Source organism: Oncorhynchus keta, chromosome 15 (assembly GCF_023373465.1).
Source record: "Oncorhynchus keta strain PuntledgeMale-10-30-2019 chromosome 15, Oket_V2, whole genome shotgun sequence".
NCBI classification, from domain to species: domain Eukaryota; kingdom Metazoa; phylum Chordata; class Actinopteri; order Salmoniformes; family Salmonidae; genus Oncorhynchus; species Oncorhynchus keta.
Window position 1 is genome coordinate 37,064,887 of NC_068435.1, and position 21,991 is coordinate 37,086,877.

Genomic DNA, 21,991 nt, shown 5'->3' on the forward strand with positions numbered 1-21,991 from the left:
TCTGTTTCACTAACATTCACTGGATCCAATACTCCACTCTCCAGCAGTCTGTTTCACTAATATTCACAGGATCCAATACTCCACTAGTCTGTTTCACTAACATTCACTGGATCCAATACTCCACTCTCCACTAGTCTGTTTCACTAACATTCCCTGGATCCAATACTCCACTCTCCACTAGTCTGTTTCGCTAACATTCCCTGGATCCAATACTCCACTCTCCACGAGTCTGTTTCACTAATATTCACTGGATCCAATACTCCACTAGTCTGTTTCACTAACATTCCCTGGATCCAATACTCCACTCTCCACTGGTCTGTTTCACTAACATTCACTGGATCCAATACTCCAATCTCCACTAGTCTGTTTCACTAACATTCACTGGATCCAATACTCCACTCTCCACTAGTCTGTTTCACTAACATTCACTGGATCCAATTCTCCTCTCTCCACTAGTCTGTCTCACTAACATTCACTGGATCCAATTCTCCACTCTCCACTAGTCTGTTTCACTAACATTCCCTGGATCTAATACTCCACTCTCCACTAGTCTGTTTCACTAACATTCACTGGATCCAATTCTCCACTCTCCACTAGTCTGTTTCACTAACATTCACTGGATCCAATTCTCCACTCTCCACTAGTCTGTTTCACTAATATTCCCTGGATCCAATACTCCACTCTCCACTAGTCTGTTTCACTACCATTCCCTGGATCCGATACTCCACTAGTCTGTTTCACTAATATTCACTGGATCCAATATCCCACTAGTCTGTTTCACTAACATTCACTGGATCCAATACTCCACTCTCCACTAGTCTGTTTCACTAACATTCACTGGATCCAATACTCCACTCTCCACTAGTCTGTTTCACTAACATTCACTGGATCCAATACTCCACTCTCCACTAGTCTGTTTCACTAACATTCCCTGGATCCAATACTCTACTCTCCACTAGTCTGTTTCGCTAACATTCCCTGGATCCAATACTCCACTCTCCACGAGTCTGTTTCACTAATATTCACTGGATCCAATACTCCACTAGTCTGTTTCACTAACATTCCCTGGATCCAATACTCTACTCTCCACTAGTCTGTTTCACTAACATTCACTGGATCCAATTCTCCACTCTCCACTAGTCTGTTTCACCAACATTCACTGGATCCAATTCTCCACTCTCCACTAGTCTGTTTCACTAATATTCACTGGATCAAATACTCCTAGTCTGTTTCACTAATATTCACTGGATGCAATACTCCCTTCTCCACTAGTCTGTTTCACTAACATTCACTGGATCCAATTCTCCACTCTCCACTAGTCTGTTTCACTAACATTCACTGGATCCAATACTCCTCTCTCCACTAGTCTGTCTCACTAACATTCACTGGATCCAATACTCCACTCCCCACTAGTCTGTTTCACTAACATTCCCTGGATCTAATACTCCACTCTCCACTAGTCTGTTTCACTAACATTCACTGGATCCAATTCTCCACTCTCCACTAGTCTGTTTCACTAACATTCACTGGATCCAATTCTCCACTCTCCACTAGTCTGTTTCACTAACATTCACCGGATCCAATTCTCCACTCTCCACTAGTCTGTTTCACTAATATTCCCTGGATCCAATACTCCACTCTCCACTAGTCTGTTTCACTAACATTCCCTGGATCCGATACTCCACTAGTCTGTTTCACTAATATTCACTGGATCCAATATTCCACTAGTCTGTTTCACTAACATTCACTGGAACCAATTCTCCACTCTCCACTAGTCTGTTTCACTAACATTCACTGGATCCAATACTCCGCTAGTCTGTTTCACTAATATTCACTGGATCCAATACTCCATTCTCCACTAGTCTGTTTCACTAACATTCACTGGATCCAATACTCCGCTAGTCTGTTTCACTAACATTCACTGGATCCAATTCTCCACTCTCCACTAGTCTGTCTCACTAACATTCACTGGATCCAATACTCCACTCCCCACTAGTCTGTTTCACTAAAATTCCCTGGATCTAATACTCCACTCTCCACTAGTCTGTTTCACTAACATTCACTGGATCCAATTCTCCACTCTCCACTAGTCTGTTTCACTAACATTCACTGGATCCAATTCTCCACTCTCCACTAGTCTGTTTCACTAACATTCACTGGATCCAATTCTCCACTCTCCACTAGTCTGTTTCACTAATATTCCCTGGATCCAATACTCCACTCTCCACTAGTCTGTTTCACTAATATTCACTGGATCCAATATTCCACTAGTCTGTTTCACTAACATTCACTGGATCCAATTCTCCACTCTCCACTAGTCTGTTTCACTAACATTCACTGGATCCAATACTCCATTCTCCACTAGTCTGTTTCACTAACATTCACTGGATCCAATACTCCGCTAGTCTGTTTCACTAACATTCACTGGATCCAATTCTCCACTCTCCACGAGTCTGTTTCACTAACATTCACTGGAACCAATACTCCGCTAGTCTGTTTCACTAATATTCACTGGATCCAATACTCCACTCTCCACTAGTCTGTTTCACTAACATTCACTGGATCCAATACTCCACTCCCCACTAGTCTGTTTCACTAACATTCACTGGATCCAATACTCCACTCTCCACGAGTCTGTTTCACTAACATTCACTGGATCCAATATTCCACTAGTCTGTTTCACTAACATTCACTGGATCCAATTCTCCACTCTCCACTAGTCTGTTTCACTAACATTCACTGGATCCAATACTCCATTCTCCACTAGTCTGTTTCACTAACATTCACTGGATCCAATACTCCGCTAGTCTGTTTCACTAACATTCACTGGATCCAATTCTCCACTCTCCACGAGTCTGTTTCACTAACATTCACTGGATCCAATACTCCGCTAGTCTGTTTCACTAATATTCACTGGATCCAATACTCCACTCTCCACTAGTCTGTTTCACTAACATTCACTGGATCCAATACTCCACTCCCCACTAGTCTGTTTCACTAACATTCACTGGATCCAATACTCCACTCTCCACTAGTCTGTTTCACTAACATTCACTGGATCCAATTCTCCACTCTCCACTAGTCTGTTTCACTAACATTCACTGGATCCAATACTCCTCTCTCCACTAGTCTGTCTCACTAACATTCACTGGATCCAATACTCCACTCCCCACTAGTCTGTTTCACTAACATTCCCTGGATCTAATACTCCACTCCCCACTAGTCTGTTTCACTAACATTCACTGGATCCAATTCTCCACTCTCCACTAGTCTGTTTCACTAACATTCACTGGATCCAATTCTCCACTCTCCACTAGTCTGTTTCACTAATATTCCCTGGATCAAATACTCCTAGTCTGTTTCACTAATATTCATTGGATCCAATACTCCACTAGTCTGTTTCACTAACATTCACTGGATCCAATACTCCACTCTCCACTAGTCTGTTTCACTAATATTCACTGGATCCAATATCCCACTAGTCTGTTTCACTAACATTCACTGGATCCAATACTCCACTCTCCACTAGTCTGTTTCACTAACATTCACTGGATCCAATACTCCACTCTCCACTAGTCTGTTTCACTAACATTCACTGGATCCAATACTCCACTCTCCACTAGTCTGTTTCACTAACATTCCCTGGATCCAATACTCTACTCTCCACTAGTCTGTTTCGCTAACATTCCCTGGATCCAATACTCCACTCTCCACGAGTCTGTTTCACTAATATTCACTGGATCCAATACTCCACTAGTCTGTTTCACTAACATTCCCTGGATCCAATACTCTACTCTCCACTAGTCTGTTTCACTAACATTCACTGGATCCAATTCTCCACTCTCCACTAGTCTGTTTCACCAACATTCACTGGATCCAATTCTCCACTCTCCACTAGTCTGTTTCACTAATATTCACTGGATCAAATACTCCTAGTCTGTTTCACTAATATTCACTGGATGCAATACTCCCTTCTCCACTAGTCTGTTTCACTAACATTCACTGGATCCAATTCTCCACTCTCCACTAGTCTGTTTCACTAACATTCACTGGATCCAATACTCCTCTTTCCACTAGTCTGTCTCACTAACATTCACTGGATCCAATACTCCACTCCCCACTAGTCTGTTTCACTAACATTCCCTGGATCTAATACTCCACTCTCCACTAGTCTGTTTCACTAACATTCACTGGATCCAATTCTCCACTCTCCACTAGTCTGTTTCACTAACATTCACTGGATCCAATTCTCCACTCTCCACTAGTCTGTTTCACTAACATTCACCGGATCCAATTCTCCACTCTCCACTAGTCTGTTTCACTAATATTCCCTGGATCCAATACTCCACTCTCCACTAGTCTGTTTCACTAACATTCCCTGGATCCGATACTCCACTAGTCTGTTTCACTAATATTCACTGGATCCAATATTCCACTAGTCTGTTTCACTAACATTCACTGGAACCAATTCTCCACTCTCCACTAGTCTGTTTCACTAACATTCACTGGATCCAATACTCCGCTAGTCTGTTTCACTAACATTCACTGGATCCAATTCTCCACTCTCCACTAGTCTGTCTCACTAACATTCACTGGATCCAATACTCCACTCCCCACTAGTCTGTTTCACTAAAATTCCCTGGATCTAATACTCCACTCTCCACTAGTCTGTTTCACTAACATTCACTGGATCCAATTCTCCACTCTCCACTAGTCTGTTTCACTAACATTCACTGGATCCAATTCTCCACTCTCCACTAGTCTGTTTCACTAACATTCACTGGATCCAATTCTCCACTCTCCACTAGTCTGTTTCACTAATATTCCCTGGATCCAATACTCCACTCTCCACTAGTCTGTTTCACTAATATTCACTGGATCCAATATTCCACTAGTCTGTTTCACTAACATTCACTGGATCCAATTCTCCACTCTCCACTAGTCTGTTTCACTAACATTCACTGGATCCAATACTCCATTCTCCACTAGTCTGTTTCACTAACATTCACTGGATCCAATACTCCGCTAGTCTGTTTCACTAACATTCACTGGATCCAATTCTCCACTCTCCACGAGTCTGTTTCACTAACATTCACTGGATCCAATACTCCGCTAGTCTGTTTCACTAATATTCACTGGATCCAATACTCCACTCTCCACTAGTCTGTTTCACTAACATTCACTGGATCCAATACTCCACTCCCCACTAGTCTGTTTCACTAACATTCACTGGATCCAATACTCCACTCTCCACGAGTCTGTTTCACTAACATTCACTGGATCCAATATTCCACTAGTCTGTTTCACTAACATTCACTGGATCCAATTCTCCACTCTCCACTAGTCTGTTTCACTAACATTCACTGGATCCAATACTCCATTCTCCACTAGTCTGTTTCACTAACATTCACTGGATCCAATACTCCGCTAGTCTGTTTCACTAAGATTCACTGGATCCAATTCTCCACTCTCCACGAGTCTGTTTCACTAACATTCACTGGATCCAATACTCCGCTAGTCTGTTTCACTAATATTCACTGGATCCAATACTCCACTCTCCACTAGTCTGTTTCACTAACATTCACTGGATCCAATACTCCACTCCCCACTAGTCTGTTTCACTAACATTCACTGGATCCAATACTCCACTCTCCACTAGTCTGTTTCACTAACATTCACTGGATCCAATTCTCCACTCTCCACTAGTCTGTTACACTAACATTCACTGGATCCAATTCTCCACTCTCCACTAGTCTGTTTCACTAACATTCACTGGATCCAATACTCCTCTCTCCACTAGTCTGTCTCACTAACATTCACTGGATCCAATACTCCACTCCCCACTAGTCTGTTTCACTAACATTCCCTGGATCTAATACTCCACTCTCCACTAGTCTGTTTCACTAACATTCACTGGATCCAATTCTCCACTCTCCACTAGTCTGTTTCACTAACATTCACTGGATCCAATTCTCCACTCTCCACTAGTCTGTTTCACTAATATTCCCTGGATCAAATACTCCTAGTCTGTTTCACTAATATTCATTGGATCCAATACTCCACTAGTCTGTTTCACTAACATTCACTGGATCCAATACTCCACTCTCCACTAGTCTGTTTCACTAACATTCACTGGATCCAATACTCCACTCCCCACTAGTCTGTTTCACTAACATTCCCTGGATCTAATACTCCACTCTCCACTAGTCTGTTTCACTAACATTCACTGGATCCAATTCTCCACTCTCCACTAGTCTGTTTCACTAACATTCACTGGATCCAATTCTCCACTCTCCACTAGTCTGTTTCACTAACAGTCCCTGGATCCGATACTCCACTAGTCTGTTTCACTAATATTCACTGGATCCAATATTCCACTAGTCTGTTTCACTAACATTCACTGGATCCAATACTCCACTCTCCACTAGTCTGTTTCACTAATATTCCCTGGATCCAATACTCCACTCTCCACTAGTCTGTTTCACTAACATTCACTGGATCCAATACTCCACTCTCCACCAGCCTGTTTCACTAATATTCACAGGATCCAATACTCCACTAGTCTGTTTCACTAACATTCACTGGATCCAATACTCCACTCTCCACTAGTCTGTTTCACTAACATTCACTGGATCCAATACTCCACTCTCCACTAGTCTGTTTCACTAACATTCCCTGGATCCAATACTCCACTCTCCACTAGTCTGTTTCACTAATATTCACTGGATCCAATACTCCACTAGTCTGTTTCACTAACATTCACTGGATCCAATTCTCCACCCTCCACTAGTCTGTTTCACTAACATTCACTGGATCCAATTCTCCACTCTCCACTAGTCTGTTTCACTAATATTCACTGGATCAAATACTCCTAGTCTGTTTCACTAATATTCACTGGATGCAATACTCCTCTCTCCACTAGTCTGTCTCACTAACATTCACTGGATCCAATACTCCACTCCCCACTAGTCTGTTTCACTAACATTCCCTGGATCTAATACTCCACTCTCCACTAGTCTGTTTCACTAACATTCACTGGATCCAATTCTCCACTCTCCACTAGTCTGTTTCACTAACATTCACTGGATCCAATTCTCCACTCTCCACTAGTCTGTTTCACTAACATTCACTGGATCCAATTCTCCACTCTCCACTAGTCTGTTTCACTAACATTCCCTGGATCCGATACTCCACTAGTCTGTTTCACTAATATTCACTGGATCCAATATTCCACTAGTCTGTTTCACTAACATTCACTGGATCCAATACTCCACTCTCCACTAGTCTGTTTCACTAATATTCCCTGGATCCAATACTCCACTCTCCACTAGTCTGTTTCACTAACATTCACTGGATCCAATACTCCACTCTCCACCAGTCTGTTTCACTAATATTCACAGGATCCAATACTCCACTAGTCTGTTTCACTAACATTCACTGGATCCAATACTCCACTCTCCACTAGTCTGTTTCACTAACATTCACTGGATCCAATACTCCACTCTCCACTAGTCTGTTTCACTAACATTCCCTGGATCTAATACTCCACTCTCCACTATTCTGTTTCACTAACATTCACTGGATCCAATTCTCCACTCTCCACTAGTCTGTTTCACTAACATTCACTGGATCCAATTCTCCACTCTCCACTAGTCTGTTTCACTAACATTCACTGGATCCAATTCTCCACTCTCCACTAGTCTGTTTCACTAATATTCCCTGGATCCAATACTCCACTCTCCACTAGTCTGTTTCACTAACATTCCCTGGATCCGATACTCCACTCTCCACTAGTCTGTTTCACTAATATTCACTAGATCCAATATTCCACTAGTCTGTTTCACTAACATTCACTGGATCCAATTCTCCACTCTCCACTAGTCTGTTTCACTAACATTCACTGGATCCAATACTCCGCTAGTCTGTTTCACTAATATTCACTGGATCCAATACTCCATTCTCCACTAGTCTGTTTCACTAACATTCACTGGATCCAATACTCCGCTAGTCTGTTTCACTAACATTCACTGGATCCAATACTCCGCTAGTCTGTTTCACTAATATTCACTGGATCCAATACTCCACTCTCCACTAGTCTGTTTCACTAACATTCACTGGATCCAATACTCCACTCCCCACTAGTCTGTTTCACTAACATTCACTGGATCCAATACTCCACTCTCCACTAGTCTGTTTCACTAACATTCACTGGATCCAATTCTCCACTCTCCACTAGTCTGTTTCACTAACATTCACTGGATCCAATTCTCCACTCTCCACTAGTCTGTTTCACTAACATTCACTGGATCCAATACTCCTCTCTCCACTAGTCTGTCTCACTAACATTCACTGGATCCAATTCTCCACTCTCCACTAGTCTGTTTCACTAATATTCACTGGATCAAATACTCCTAGTCTGTTTCACTAATATTCACTGGATGCAATACTCCTCTCTCCACTAGTCTGTCTCACTAACATTCACTGGATCCAATACTCCACTCCCCACTAGTCTGTTTCACTAACATTCCCTGGATCTAATACTCCACTCTCCACTAGTCTGTTTCACTAACATTCACTGGATCCAATTCTCCACTCTCCACTAGTCTGTTTCACTAACATTCACTGGATCCAATTCTCCACTCTCCACTAGTCTGTTTCACTAACATTCACTGGATCCAATTCTCCACTCTCCACTAGTCTGTTTCACTAATATTCCCTGGATCCAATACTCCACTCTCCACTAGTCTGTTTCACTAACATTCCCTGGATCCGATACTCCACTAGTCTGTTTCACTAATATTCACTGGATCCAATATTCCACTAGTCTGTTTCACTAACATTCACTGGATCCAATACTCCACTCTCCACTAGTCTGTTTCACTAATATTCCCTGGATCCAATACTCCACTCTCCACTAGTCTGTTTCACTAACATTCACTGGATCCAATACTCCACTCTCCACCAGTCTGTTTCACTAATATTCACAGGATCCAATACTCCACTAGTCTGTTTCACTAACATTCACTGGATCCAATACTCCACTCTCCACTAGTCTGTTTCACTAACATTCACTGGATCCAATTCTCCACTCTCCACTAGTCTGTTTCACTAACATTCACTGGATCCAATTCTCCACTCTCCACTAGTCTGTTTCACTAATATTCCCTGGATCCAATACTCCACTCTCCACTAGTCTGTTTCACTAATATTCACTAGATCCAATATTCCACTAGTCTGTTTCACTAACATTCACTGGATCCAATTCTCCACTCTCCACTAGTCTGTTTCACTAACATTCACTGGATCCAATACTCCGCTAGTCTGTTTCACTAATATTCACTGGATCCAATACTCCATTCTCCACTAGTCTGTTTCACTAACATTCACTGGATCCAATACTCCGCTAGTCTGTTTCACTAACATTCACTGGATCCAATTCTCCACTCTCCACGAGTCTGTTTCACTAACATTCACTGGATCCAATACTCCGCTAGTCTGTTTCACTAATATTCACTGGATCCAATACTCCACTCTCCACTAGTCTGTTTCACTAACATTCACTGGATCCAATACTCCACTCCCCACTAGTCTGTTTCACTAACATTCACTGGATCCAATACTCCACTCTCCACTAGTCTGTTTCACTAACATTCACTGGATCCAATTCTCCACTCTCCACTAGTCTGTTTCACTAACATTCACTGGATCCAATTCTCCACTCTCCACTAGTCTGTTTCACTAACATTCACTGGATCCAATACTCCTCTCTCCACTAGTCTGTCTCACTAACATTCACTGGATCCAATACTCCACTCCCCACTAGTCTGTTTCACTAACATTCCCTGGATCTAATACTCCACTCTCCACTAGTCTGTTTCACTAACATTCACTGGATCCAATTCTCCACTCTCCACTAGTCTGTTTCACTAATATTCCCTGGATCAAATACTCCTAGTCTGTTTCACTAATATTCATTGGATCCAATACTCCACTAGTCTGTTTCACTAACATTCACTGGATCCAATACTCCACTCTCCACTAGTCTGTTTCACTAACATTCACTGAATCCAATACTCCACTCCCCACTAGTCTGTTTCACTAACATTCCCTGGATCTAATACTCCACTCTCCACTAGTCTGTTTCACTAACATTCACTGGATCCAATTCTCCACTCTCCACTAGTCTGTTTCACTAACATTCACTGGATCCAATATTCCACTAGTCTGTTTCACTAACATTCACTGGATCCAATACTCCACTCTCCACTAGTCTGTTTCACTAATATTCCCTGGATCCAATACTCCACTCTCCACTAGTCTGTTTCACTAACATTCACTGGATCCAATACTCCACTCTCCACCAGCCTGTTTCACTAATATTCACAGGATCCAATACTCCACTAGTCTGTTTCACTAACATTCACTGGATCCAATACTCCACTCTCCACTAGTCTGTTTCACTAACATTCACTGGATCCAATACTCCACTCTCCACTAGTCTGTTTCACTAACATTCCCTGGATCCAATACTCCACTCTCCACTAGTCTGTTTCGCTAACATTCCCTGGATCCAATACTCCACTCTCCACGAGTCTGTTTCACTAATATTCACTGGATCCAATACTCCACTAGTCTGTTTCACTAACATTCACTGGATCCAATTCTCCACTCTCCACTAGTCTGTTTCACTAACATTCACTGGATCCAATTCTCCACTCTCCACTAGTCTGTTTCACTAATATTCACTGGATCAAATACTCCTAGTCTGTTTCACTAATATTCACTGGATGCAATACTCCCTTCTCCACTAGTCTGTTTCACTAACATTCACTGGATCCAATTCTCCACTCTCCACTAGTCTGTTTCACTAACATTCACTGGATCCAATACTCCTCTCTCCACTAGTCTGTCTCACTAACATTCACTGGATCCAATACTCCACTCCCCACTAGTCTGTTTCACTAACATTCCCTGGATCTAATACTCCACTCTCCACTAGTCTGTTTCACTAACATTCACTGGATCCAATTCTCCACTCTCCACTAGTCTGTTTCACTAACATTCACTGAATCCAATTCTCCACTCTCCACTAGTCTGTTTCACTAATATTCCCTGGATCCAATACTCCACTCTCCACTAGTCTGTTTCACTAACATTCCCTGGATCCGATACTCCACTAGTCTGTTTCACTAATATTCACTGGATCCAATATTCCACTAGTCTGTTTCACTAACATTCACTGGATCCAATACTCCACTCTCCACTAGTCTGTTTCACTAATATTCCCTGGATCCAATACTCCACTCTCCACTAGTCTGTTTCACTAACATTCACTGGATCCAATACTCCACTCTCCACCAGTCTGTTTCACTAATATTCACAGGATCCAATACTCCACTAGTCTGTTTCACTAACATTCACTGGATCCAATACTCCACTCTCCACTAGTCTGTTTCACTAACATTCACTGGATCCAATACTCCACTCTCCACTAGTCTGTTTCACTAACATTCCCTGGATCCAATACTCCACTCTCCACTAGTCTGTTTCGCTAACATTCCCTGGATCCAATACTCCACTCTCCACGAGTCTGTTTCACTAATATTCACTGGATCCAATACTCCACTAGTCTGTTTCACTAACATTCCCTGGATCCAATATTCCACTCTCCACTAGTCTGTTTCACTAACATTCACTGGATCCAATTCTCCACTCTCCACTAGTCTGTTTCACTAACATTCACTGGATCCAATTCTCCACTCTCCACTAGTCTGTTTCACTAATATTCACTGGATCAAATACTCCTAGTCTGTTTAACTAATATTCACTGGATCCAATTCTCCACTCTCCACTAGTCTGTTTCACTAATATTCACTGGATCAAATACTCCTAGTCTGTTTCACTAATATTCACTGGATGCAATACTCCCTTCTCCACTAGTCTGTTTCACTAACATTCACTGGATCCAATTCTCCACTCTCCACTAGTCTGTTTCACTAACATTCACTGGATCCAATACTCCTCTCTTCACTAGTCTGTCTCACTAACATTCACTGGATCCAATACTCCACTCCCCACTAGTCTGTTTCACTAACATTCCCTGGATCTAATACTCCACTCTCCACTAGTCTGTTTCACTAACATTCACTGGATCCAATTCTCCACTCTCCACTAGTCTGTTTCACTAATATTCACTGGATCCAATTCTCCACTCTCCACTAGTCTGTTTCACTAATATTCCCTGGATCAAATACTCCTAGTCTGTTTCACTAATATTCATTGGATCCAATACTCCACTAGTCTGTTTCACTAACATTCACTGGATCCAATACTCCACTCTCCACTAGTCTGTTTCACTAACATTCACTGGATCCAATACTCCACTCCCCACTAGTCTGTTTCACTAACATTCCCTGGATCTAATACTCCACTCTCCACTAGTCTGTTTCACTAACATTCACTGGATCCAATTCTCCACTCTCCACTAGTCTGTTTCACTAACATTCACTGGATCCAATATTCCACTAGTCTGTTTCACTAACATTCACTGGATCCAATACTCCACTCTCCACTAGTCTGTTTCACTAATATTCCCTGGATCCAATACTCCACTCTCCACTAGTCTGTTTCACTAACATTCACTGGATCCAATACTCCACTCTCCACCAGCCTGTTTCACTAATATTCACAGGATCCAATACTCCACTAGTCTGTTTCACTAACATTCACTGGATCCAATACTCCACTCTCCACTAGTCTGTTTCACTAACATTCACTGGATCCAATACTCCACTCTCCACTAGTCTGTTTCACTAACATTCCCTGGATCCAATACTCCACTCTCCACTAGTCTGTTTCGCTAACATTCCCTGGATCCAATACTCCACTCTCCACGAGTCTGTTTCACTAATATTCACTGGATCCAATACTCCACTAGTCTGTTTCACTAACATTCACTGGATCCAATTCTCCACTCTCCACTAGTCTGTTTCACTAACATTCACTGGATCCAATTCTCCACTCTCCACTAGTCTGTTTCACTAATATTCACTGGATCAAATACTCCTAGTCTGTTTCACTAATATTCACTGGATGCAATACTCCCTTCTCCACTAGTCTGTTTCACTAACATTCACTGGATCCAATTCTCCACTCTCCACTAGTCTGTTTCACTAACATTCACTGGATCCAATACTCCTCTCTCCACTAGTCTGTCTCACTAACATTCACTGGATCCAATACTCCACTCCCCACTAGTCTGTTTCACTAACATTCCCTGGATCTAATACTCCACTCTCCACTAGTCTGTTTCACTAACATTCACTGGATCCAATTCTCCACTCTCCACTAGTCTGTTTCACTAATATTCCCTGGATCCAATACTCCACTCTCCACTAGTCTGTTTCACTAACATTCCCTGGATCCGATACTCCACTAGTCTGTTTCACTAATATTCACTGGATCCAATATTCCACTAGTCTGTTTCACTAACATTCACTGGATCCAATACTCCACTCTCCACTAGTCTGTTTCACTAATATTCCCTGGATCCAATACTCCACTCTCCACTAGTCTGTTTCACTAACATTCACTGGATCCAATACTCCACTCTCCACCAGTCTGTTTCACTAATATTCACAGGATCCAATACTCCACTAGTCTGTTTCACTAACATTCACTGGATCCAATACTCCACTCTCCACTAGTCTGTTTCACTAACATTCACTGGATCCAATACTCCACTCTCCACTAGTCTGTTTCACTAATATTCACTGGATCCAATACTCCACTAGTCTGTTTCACTAACATTCCCTGGATCCAATATTCCACTCTCCACTAGTCTGTTTCACTAACATTCACTGGATCCAATTCTCCACTCTCCACTAGTCTGTTTCACTAACATTCACTGGATCCAATTCTCCACTCTCCACTAGTCTGTTTCACTAATATTCACTGGATCAAATACTCCTAGTCTGTTTAACTAATATTCACTGGATCCAATTCTCCACTCTCCACTAGTCTGTTTCACTAATATTCACTGGATCAAATACTCCTAGTCTGTTTCACTAATATTCACTGGATGCAATACTCCCTTCTCCACTAGTCTGTTTCACTAACATTCACTGGATCCAATTCTCCACTCTCCACTAGTCTGTTTCACTAACATTCACTGGATCCAATACTCCTCTCTTCACTAGTCTGTCTCACTAACATTCACTGGATCCAATACTCCACTCCCCACTAGTCTGTTTCACTAACATTCCCTGGATCTAATACTCCACTCTCCACTAGTCTGTTTCACTAACATTCACTGGATCCAATTCTCCACTCTCCACTAGTCTGTTTCACTAATATTCCCTGGATCCAATACTCCACTCTCCACTAGTCTGTTTCACTAACATTCACTGGATCCAATACTCCACTCTCCACCAGTCTGTTTCACTAATATTCACAGGATCCAATACTCCACTAGTCTGTTTCACTAACATTCACTGGATCCAATACTCCACTCTCCACTAGTCTGTTTCACTAACATTCACTGGATCCAATACTCCACTCTCCACTAGTCTGTTTCACTAACATTCACTGGATCCAATACTCCACTCTCCACTAGTCTGTTTCACTAACATTCCCTGGATCCAATACTCCACTCTCCAATAGTCTGTTTCACTAACATTCACTGGATCCAATACTCCACTCTCCACTAGTCTGTTTCACTAACATTCACTGGATCCAATACTCCACTCTCCACTCATCTGTTTCACTAACATCCACGGGATCCAATACTCCTCTAGTCTGTTCAGCTTAATTTCATCTTTTGGTTTTATGGCGTATGGGACAGGTCTAGCTTTGAAGCATTTTGGCTTGCTGTCTGGTTTCACGGTCAGTTTAACTTTTATGTCCTTCATACTGCCAAGTTCTCGTTTGAACAAATCCGCTTGTTTCCTCAATATCCCTTGTAGGTTTGTGTCCTCTTTTGCAATCTTTTTGCAATGTGAACTTCCTGCCAGTTTAGTTTGATATTTTCCAGCCGTGTGCGTCCTAGCAATGCTGGATGGTTGCCTTTGACGATGTAGAGTGGTAGCTTTACCTTCTGTTTGTTGAGCTCCCCTGTAACAATCACGCTTCCTCTCACTGAAGTCTGTCCACTTGCATCCGTACTGCGTTTCCATCCAGCAGCGGTGTCACCCAGTACCCGTATCCATTGTCTGAAATGGACAAAACATGCAAAGATTATTCCCCTTCAGACAGGGTATCACTTTGTTCATCCTCTGTGTGCTCCATTTTATGCACTTTCTTTTTGTCTTCCTGAAGTCACTTTTCCTTTGTTCAGTACTTTTGTTTGATTGTGTCTTTTTATTTTATATGCACGTTCAATGTGACCCTTTTTCCACAATTTCTGCAGTCTAAGACCAAGTCTTTGCACCAACACTCACTCCTCTGCTTGGCGACTTCTGCCTTTATTCCATTTGCCAACACAAAGTACTGTGTCCATTCTGTGTAAGAACTCCAACAACTCCATTGTTCCACAGATTGATCAAATGTTCCTTTGTTTCCAATCAATGCAGACATTTTTAGTTTATTTTTCTTTCTCACACTTTTCAGACGGTCCCTTACTCCCAGACCCCCTTTTTTTCCCTTTTAACTCACGCTGACTTCACTTTCTTCTGCAGTGAAACTCTTCCTATCCCTCAAGGCTTTTAGTTGTCATGACATCAAAGGCTAGCTAGCATCACTCGACTGGCTCCACGTTTCTTTTGCATCTTTCTACGGCGTATTACTTCTAGATGTCGGCCTATTTCAAGTTTTCATAACAATCGTAAATCGTTATTTTTGGACACCGATTTGGCGGATCTTTAAAAAAAAATGTTTTGTATTTTTTTTTACACCTTTTTATTTAACTAGGCAAGTCAGTTAAGAACACATTGTTATTTTCAATGACGGCCAGGAACGGTGGGTTAACTGACTTGTTCATGGGCAGAACGACAGATTCTTACCGTGTCAACTCGGGGATTCAATCTTTGCAACCTTACGGTTAACTAGTCTAATGCTCTAACCACCTGCTTTACATTGCACTCCACGAGGAGACTGCCTGTTACGCGAATGCAGTAAGAAGCCAAGGTAAGTTGCTAGCTAGCATTAAACTTAATCAATCATAATCACTAGTTATAACTACACATGGTTGAGGATATTACTAGTTTATCTAGTGTGTCCTGCATTGCATATAATCGATGCGCATTCATGAAAATGACTGTTGTTGCTCCAATGTGTACTTAACCATAAACATCAATGCCTTTCTTAAAATCAATACACAAGTATATATTTTTAAACCTGCATATTTAGTTAATATTGCCTGCTAACATTAATTTATTTTAACTAAGGAAAATGTGCCACTTCTCTTGCAACAGAGTCAGGGTATGTGCAGCAGTTTGGGCCGCCTGGCTCGTTGCAAACTGTGTGAAGACTATTTCTTCCTAACAAAGACAGCCAATTTCGTCAAACGGGGGATGATTGAACAAAAGCGCATTTGCGAAAAAAAACACAATCGTTGCACGACTGTACCTAACCATAAACATCAATGCCTTTCTTAAAATCAATACACAGAAGTACATATTTTTAAACCTGCATATTTAGCTTAAATAAATCCAGGTAGCAGGCAATATTAACCAGGTGAAATTGTGTCACTCCTCTTGCGTTCATTGCACGCAGAGTCAGTGTATATGCAACAGTGTGGGCCGCCTGGCTCATTGCGAACAAATATGCCAGAATTTTACGTAATTAAGACATAACATTGAAGGTTGTACAATGTAACAGGAATATTTAGACTAAATGGATGCCACCCGTTAGATAAAATACGGAACGGTTCTGCATTTCACTGAAAGAATAAACGTCTTGTTTTTGAGATGATAGTTTCCGGTTTCAACCATATTATTGAACTAAGGCTCGTATTTCTGTGTGTTATTATGTTATAATTAAGTCTATGCTTTGATAGAGCAGTCTGACTGAGCAATGATAGGCAGCAGCAGGCTCGCAAGCATTCATTCAAACAGCACTTTTGTGCGATTTGCCAGCAGCTCTTCGTTGTACTTCAAGCATTGAGCTGTTGTCACGACTTGTTCGGGTGTTCGGCGGTCGACGTCACCGGCTTTCTAGTCACCACCGATCTATGTTTCAGTTTTGTTTTGTCTGTATTACACCTGGTTTCAATTCCCATATCATGTTCCTTATTTAACCCTCTGGCATACATTTCTGTTCTGTCCGTGATTGTTGGTGTCTTTAGTGGTTGTTGATTGTACGAGTGTGAATGTATGCTCCTATTTGGAATTTTTGCTTGACTTTTTTTGAGTAAACTCCGTTGTGTTGCTCAAAACCTGTGTCCTGCGCCTGACTCCGCTACATCTCTGCACCCAATCGCTGACAGCTGTTTAACTTCAAGCCTATCAACTCCCGAGATTAGGCTGGTGTAACCAATGTGAAATGGCTAGCTAGTTAGCGGGGTGAGCGCTAACAGTGTTTCAAACGTCACTCGCTCTGAGACTTGGAGTGGTTGTTCCCCTTGCTCTGCAAGAGTAACGCTGCTTCGAGGGTGGCTGTTGACGATGTGTTCCTGGTTCGAGCCCAGGGAGGAGCGAGGAGAGGGACAGAAGCTATACTGTTACACTGGCAATACTAAAGTGCCTATAAGAACATCCAATAGTCAAAGGTTAATGAAATACAAATGTTATAGCTATCATTCCTATAATAACTACAACTTAAAACGTATTACCTGGGAATATTGAAGACTCATGTTAAAACCTCTTACAGCTACCCCTCTACTTTTTTCAATTTCCGCCTGAAGACATACACAAATCTAACTGCCTGTAGCTCAGGCTCAGAACCAAGGATATGCATATTCTTGATTTCATTTGAAAGACAACACTCTCTTTCTGCTGTGAAGCAGAGGGTCACCAAGCATGTGGTGCAGGTGATGGGGGACTTCATTTGACAAAGAACACAGCGACGCCTCCATGTTTTTTTAAAATCGCAAATAATAATTTATAATATTAATTTCAAACAATGGCATTAGCATGAGAAGAACTTACCAGTCCAAAACAATGTCCTCTCCGTTCCAAAAATATTCCTCCCATTTGGGAAACGCTAAATGAATCATCCTCCAACATTCTCTGTCTCACTTTCCCGATCAATTTCTTCTAAAATTGTGTGTACATCTGTATATCTAGACTTAGATTTAGCTTTCCCTGACTTAGTCACCATAATGATTGATATATAAACAGCTGAAGATGCGCTTTACCAAAACAACGCTGTGCCTAACATGCGTGGCTCCTTCCAGTATGAAACTTCAATGGCGAATGACCCTCTTTACGCCGGAGTTTACTACATGGGTTGGTCTTCCAACACATAAACATTACATATTGCCGTTTACCTCAGCTCATTGGCTATCTACCCAGCTAGATTTCAAGACGATCAGTGGTCATTGGGTTAAAATACAGTCAATCAACGAAACAGTGGTCATATCATTGGTGCACAATGATGTCATGACTTGTTGTCTTCAAATCGGTTTCTTTCAGTCAATACGTTCCGCGAAATGACCCATCAAGTTTGGTTGTGTTACAAACAAACCAGTTGATTGCAATGAAACCAAACATGACTGGAAAAGTCACGTTTAGTGTGTGTATTTACATCGAATGTGTCGTCAAATGGAATGAGACGGAATTCACGACAAGCGGTTCACAAAATGTTTCGTGTTAGGCTATAAAAATACATTTTATAATACAAAAGACCATTCATTGTGTAACAATGAGCATTGGAATTGCAAACAGGCGAAGATCGTCAAAGGTAAACTATTTATTTTATTGCAGTTTGTGATTATGTTACGCCTGTGCTGGTTAAAATGGTTGTTTTTTATGGGGCTCTATCCTCAGATAATCACATCATATTCTTCCGCAGTAAATCCTTTTTTAAATCTGACAACGCAGTTGGATTAGCAAGATTCTAGGCTTTTGATACATGTGAGACACTTGTATTTTCATGAATGTTTAATATGACTTTATGTAGCGATCACCGTATGTTGTCGAATTGCATCCCGAAGGGTTCAGTGCGCAGAGAGGTTAAAAGGAACCACCAGCTTTCATATGTTCTCATGTTCTGAGCAAGGAACTTAAACGTTAGCTTTCTTACATGGCACATATTTCACTTTTATTTTCTTCTCCAACACTTTGTTTTTTGCATTATTTAACCCAAATTGAACATGTTTCATTATTTATTTGAGCCTAAATTGATTTTATTGATGTATTATATTAAGTTAAAATAAGTGTTCATTCAGTATTGTTGTAATTGTCATTATTAAAAAAAATAAAAAATGTCAGAATAATCGGCAAGTCTCTTCTTATTATTGGTGTCCTTAATTGTGGTTTCTTTGCAGCAATTCAACCATGAAGGCCTGATTCACACAGTCTCCTCTGAACAGTTGATGTTGAGATGTGTCTGTTGAACTCTGTGAAGCATTTATTTGGGCTGCAATTTCTGAGGCTGGTAACTAATGAACTTATCCTCTGCAGCAGAGGTAACTCTGGGTCTTCCATTCCTGTGGCGGTCCTCATGAGAGCCAGTTTCATCATGGCACTTGATGTTTTTTGCGACTGCACTAGAATAAACTTTCCATGTTCTTGAAATGTTCCGTATTGATTGACGAACATGTCTTGATGTAATGATGGACTGTCATTTTTCTTTGCTTATTTGATGTTCTTGCCATAATATGGACTTGCTCTTTTACCAAATAGGGCTATCTTCTGTATACCACCCCTACCTTGTCACAACACACCTGATTGGCTCAAACGCTTGAAGAAGGAAACAAATTCCACAGATTCACTTTTTAGAAGGCACAATGGCTAATTGAAATGCATTCCAGGTGACTACCTCGTGAAGCTGTGTGAAAAGCTGTCATCAAGGCAAAGGGTGGCTATTTGAAGATATATTTAGTTTTGTTTAATACTATGGTTACGTGATTGTATTATTTCGTAGTTTTGATGTCTTCATCTATTATTCTACAATGTAGAATAGTAAAAATACAGAAAAACCTTGAGTAGGCGTTCTGAAACTGTTGACTGGTGGTGTATATTTATTCATTATTGTTTCACTCACTTCTCATTTCCCCCGGCTGCTCCCCCCCAAGAACCCCAATGGACATTTATCATTTCTACAGTTGTAAATGTGTATATTTGTTGTTATTGTTTCATTCACTTGTCTTTTGACCTGCACTGACCTTTTGACCTGCACTGTTGGAGCTCGAAGCACAAGAATATCACTCCCTGTGCATGTGACTAATATTCTCATGTAATTGAATCAACAAATCTTAAATAGTTGCTATAGCGGCTAATTGATCGTTAATGCGTAGGTTGTTGGCCAGTAAACGAGTGGGACGAGTCTTTTGCGATGGATGTCAAATTAGGCCCTCTGTCAGTTGCATAATTTAAATTTAAAAAACCTTTGTGGCGTAGAGTTCAAGGGTTGTTGACTGAATTTGTATGGATCATTATGAATTATTTGAATGCAACATGAAAATGATGTAGGATTTTGTAGTATTGAAACGGGCTCTTTTAGCAGATTCTGAAATTTGAAGTTGGCACTAATAAGCGTGATGGTCAGACAAGCTCATAGGTCAAATTTTCTTAATGAAATCAAATAGAGTATAAATAAGATTTAAGTATAAAATAGATTTATGAGAAAGATTTATGCCTGTTTAAGTAAAAAGTGTACTATTTTGCTTATGGATCTTGTGCCTGCCATGCATCAATGAGGTTGTAATCAGAGAGTATATGTTCCACACACATTCCAAGAGAGAATAGCTAGCGTTGTCATTGTTAAGAAAAATCTAAGTATCATTAATGATGTAATTATCTTTAGTGTTGTTAATGCCACGGATGTGAAGGAAAAACAAAGGCATTCCCACCCATTGGTCGTTGCCCACCCAGAAATGCCTTCATTGTGAGGGGCGGCGGCTATGCTTGGTTTTTAATCAAATGAAACGAAATGGGGGAAAAAAACATGAGTTTTTATGTTTCCTAATGCAAGCTTTACGGGCACACTAAAACACATCTCTTGTTCCATATGCAAATGGGCACTGTGCGTCACAGCTGGATAGGTTGTCCATGCCATAAACAACTAGTTGGTCTTGAATATCCCCTCCAGCACATACAGTAATTGTCACTTTAGTATCTGTTTATAAGGACACACCTCAGATATTGCCAACACTCCCACCTCAGCGCAAGCATTTAAGACAGGTAAATTACTAATCCTGGTGCTAGGGTTTGAAAATTGGAGATCGGTGGCTTTAACAGTGCTGGCTTGATACTGGCCGAGAATAGAGCCCTCAGGCTCAAATTATTGTGACAAGAGTCCCACACCTGGTTATCCCACATCACTTGGGAATCAGAGCCGGAATGGAAAGAGAGGGAAGGAGAAGGGGGGGAAATCAGAGCCAGAATGGGAAAGAGAGGGAAGGAGAAGGGGAGGAAATCAGAGCCAGAATGTGAAAGAGAGGGAAGGAAAGAGAAGGGGGGAATCAGAGCCAGAATGGGAAAGAGGGAAGGAGGGAGGGAAAGAGAAGGGGTGGGAATCAGAGCCAGAATGGGAAAGAGAGGGAAGGAGGGAGGGAAAGAGAGGTGGTGGGAATCAGAGCCAGAATGGGTAAGAGGGAAGTAGGGAGAGAAGGGGGGATCAGAGCCAGAATGGAAAGGAGGGAGGGAAAGAGAAGGGGTGGGAATCAGAGCCAGAATGGGAAAGAGATGGAAGGAGGGAGGGAAAGAGAGGTGGTGGGAATCAGAGCCAGAATGGGTAAGAGGGAAGTAGGGAGAGAAAGAGAAGGGGGGGATCAGAGCCGAATTGGGAAGGAGGGAGGGAGGAGGGAAAGAGAGGTGGTGGGAATCAGAGCCAGAATGGGAAAGAGAGGGAAGGAGGGAGGGAAAGAGAAGGTGTGGGAATCAGATTCAGA

General features: G+C 41.5%; 1 protein-coding gene across 10 annotated transcripts in view; it reads left to right on the forward strand.

The window, feature by feature from the left end:
* Nucleotides 1-21,991, forward strand: part of LOC118380778 (zinc finger protein 512B-like) — a 115,322-nt gene that overhangs the window by 31,821 nt on the left and 61,510 nt on the right. Inside the window, exon 1 of one of the 10 annotated variants that reach the window (XM_052463968.1) lies at nucleotides 11,114-16,122. The exons of the other annotated variants lie outside the window; for them this stretch is intronic. The gene's annotated coding sequence lies outside the window, so the exon portion shown is untranslated. Of the gene's footprint in view, nucleotides 1-11,113; nucleotides 16,123-21,991 lie in introns of those variants that run through there. 10 annotated transcript variants of the gene reach the window in all.